Here is a 2,954-nt window from a genome sequence, read left to right on the forward strand (position 1 = left end):
ATGACTTTAACTTCACTACATTTGAAAGACAAATATTGTACTTTTCACTCCACTACATTTCTATCAAGATCCTCAAAGTAGAAAGTCGTTAGCAGCTTTGAAAGTCAGTGGGTGATTTTTTTTCTTCTCTAAAATGTGGCTTTCTTTTTTCAGACAGTTTATCAGTAATCACTCTTGTAGGGCTACATTAAGTGATTTCGCAGCATGTTTTGAGCACTGACCACTTCCAAATGTGATATTTATTTACCACAATTCAATAATAAGAAGTTAATATTGTGGTATATATTAGACACCCCATAGGTTTTTAATGTTCTAAAAGCTCTTTATTCCAAAGATACTACAAGCTAATCAGGGTATTCAGTAGGTGTAATGTATTGTAAGTTACTTTAGAGGTATTGCAAGTAGACTATTACCGTATTGGCCCGAATATAAGACGACCCTGATTATAAGACGACCCCCCTTTTTCCAGATGTACCTTTTGGAACCATTTCAAAGGCTTTGGGACTCCAGCAAACCACAATCAGAGCAATTATCCACAAATGGAGAAAGCTTGGAAGAGTGGTGGACTTTCCCAGGAGCGGCTGGCCTTTAAATTACTCCAAGAGCGCAACGACGACTCATCCAGGAGTTCATAAATGAACCCAGAACAACATCTACAGAACTGCAGGCCTTGCCTCAATTAAGCTCAGTGTTCATGATTCAACAATAAGAAAGAGACTGGGCAAAAACGGCATCCATGGGAGAGTTCTGAGGCAAAAGCCACTGCTGACCAAAAAGAACACAAAGGCTCGTCTCACATTTGCCAAAAAATATCTTGATTAGCCCCAAGACTTTTGGGCAAATATTCTGTGGACTGATGAGACAAAAGTTGAACTTGTTAGAAGGCGTGTGTCCCGTTATATCTGGCATAAAACCAACACAGCATTTCATAAAAAGAGCATCATAGCAACAGTCAAACATGGTGGTGGTAGTGTGATGGTCTGGGGCTGCTTTGCAGCTTCAGGACCTGGACAACTTGCCATAACTGATGGAACCATGAATTATGCTCTCTATCAGAAAATCCTGAAGGAGAATGTCCGGCCATCAGTTTGTGACCTCAAGCTCAAGTGCACTTGGGAAATTGCAGCAGGACAATTATCCCAAACACACCAGCAAGTCCACCTCTGAATGGCTCAAGAAAAACAACATTAAGGTTTTGGAGTGGCCAAATCAAAGTCCGGACTTAAATCTGATTGAGATGCTGTGGCATGACATTAAACAGTCCATTCATGCTCGAAAACCCTACAATGTGGCTGAATTAAAACAATTCTGCAAAGAAAAGTGGACCAAAATTCCTCCACAGCGATGTGAAAGACTCATTGGCAGTTATCGCAAACGCTTGACTGCAGTTGTTGCTGCAAAGAGTGGTACAACCAGTTATTAGATTTAGGGGTCAATTACTTTTTCACTTAGTGCCAGGCAGGTTTGGACATCTTTTTCCCTTAATAAATGAAATCATAATTATAAAACTGCATTTTGTATTTACTCGGGTCATCTTTGTGTAATATTAAAATGTGTTTGATGATCTGAATCTTTTAAGTGTGACAAATATGCAAAAAAAAAAACAGGAAGGGGGCAAAAACCTTTTCACAGCACTGTATCTGTGTCTGATTGACTTGAAATTACAGAGGTATATAGTAACAAATACATCAACTGGTTAAGACATCAAAGAGGATAATACATTATTTTTTATTTTTATAATTTGAGCTCAAAAATGGTAGTGTGCTTAATGGGTACATGAGCTTAATAGGTACGTTTACCCTAGTAAACAAACTAAACAACATAATGAAGTAACTCTTAATTGCTGATCGCAATACTGTTTACTGTGCTGTCTGTACTACAAGATACTTTATTTGTAAGATAATTTCAGGAGAAAATTTAGTCTTTCAATTGTTTAAATGTGAGAGGATTCAAACCACTTTTTTGAGGCTGTCTTTGGTACACTGCGGTTTTAGGAAGCAATGGTGCTGACTTATGCTTGAAGACAAACTGTGCAAATTCATATTAAAAACACCAGACAGACATGTAAACGGTAAAACTTGATTTTCACCATAGAGGGTCTGTAAAGCTACTCAAAAATAAAAGCCACTCCCAGAACACATTGCCAAACTAGAATAAAGTCACATTCTAACCCATACAGTATGTAAAATAACAGAACCAACATAGCAACAATGCTGGTAGCCAAGCTCAGCTGCTGCAGACATGTTTTAACTACAATTGATCCAAGAATCAAAAATATGATTTTAGAATAACCTCTATGTAATCACACATAACCATTAATTTACAATCTTTAGCCACCATGTCTCAGAAAACCGAGTTATACACAGAAATATAAGTGCAAATAAAAAATTGAGAGAGAGAAACCACAAAATAGGCATTACGCACTGGCTGCTGCTCTCTGTCCGTCATAAAATCTGTCTGTCTGTCCCTTGAATATTACATTTTGAATATATTTTCATATTTCACATTTCATATTTGTTTCTTTGTTCTGACGGTTTACTTCTCTTAATAAGCTTGTGAACTTTTTTACTTATATTGCTTGTAGGGCAGGAGTTCTCAACCTTTTTTACTCTGGTCAATTTAACAAGGCCCCCCTATGACTGACATTTCCTTTTATACTATACTTCCGCAGCAAAGAGAAAAGTGCTTATTTTTAAACCTTTTTATTAACCAAAATATTTGTTTTGCCTTATTATTCTACTACTACATGTTATAAAAAAAAAAATTCAAACAAACTTTAAATTAAAGCTATAATTTATAACTTAAAAGAAAACCCTCACTTCTAACTTTTTAAAATAATAATATTTATATATATATATATATATATATACACACACCGTGGGTACGGAAAGTATTCAGACCCCCTTAAATTTTTCACTCTTTGTTATATTGCAGCCATTTGCTAAAATCATTTA

This window comes from Sinocyclocheilus anshuiensis, unplaced genomic scaffold (genome assembly GCF_001515605.1).
Source record: "Sinocyclocheilus anshuiensis isolate Anshui unplaced genomic scaffold, SAMN03320099.WGS_v1.1 scaffold1050, whole genome shotgun sequence".
NCBI classification, from domain to species: Eukaryota; Metazoa; Chordata; class Actinopteri; order Cypriniformes; family Cyprinidae; genus Sinocyclocheilus; species Sinocyclocheilus anshuiensis.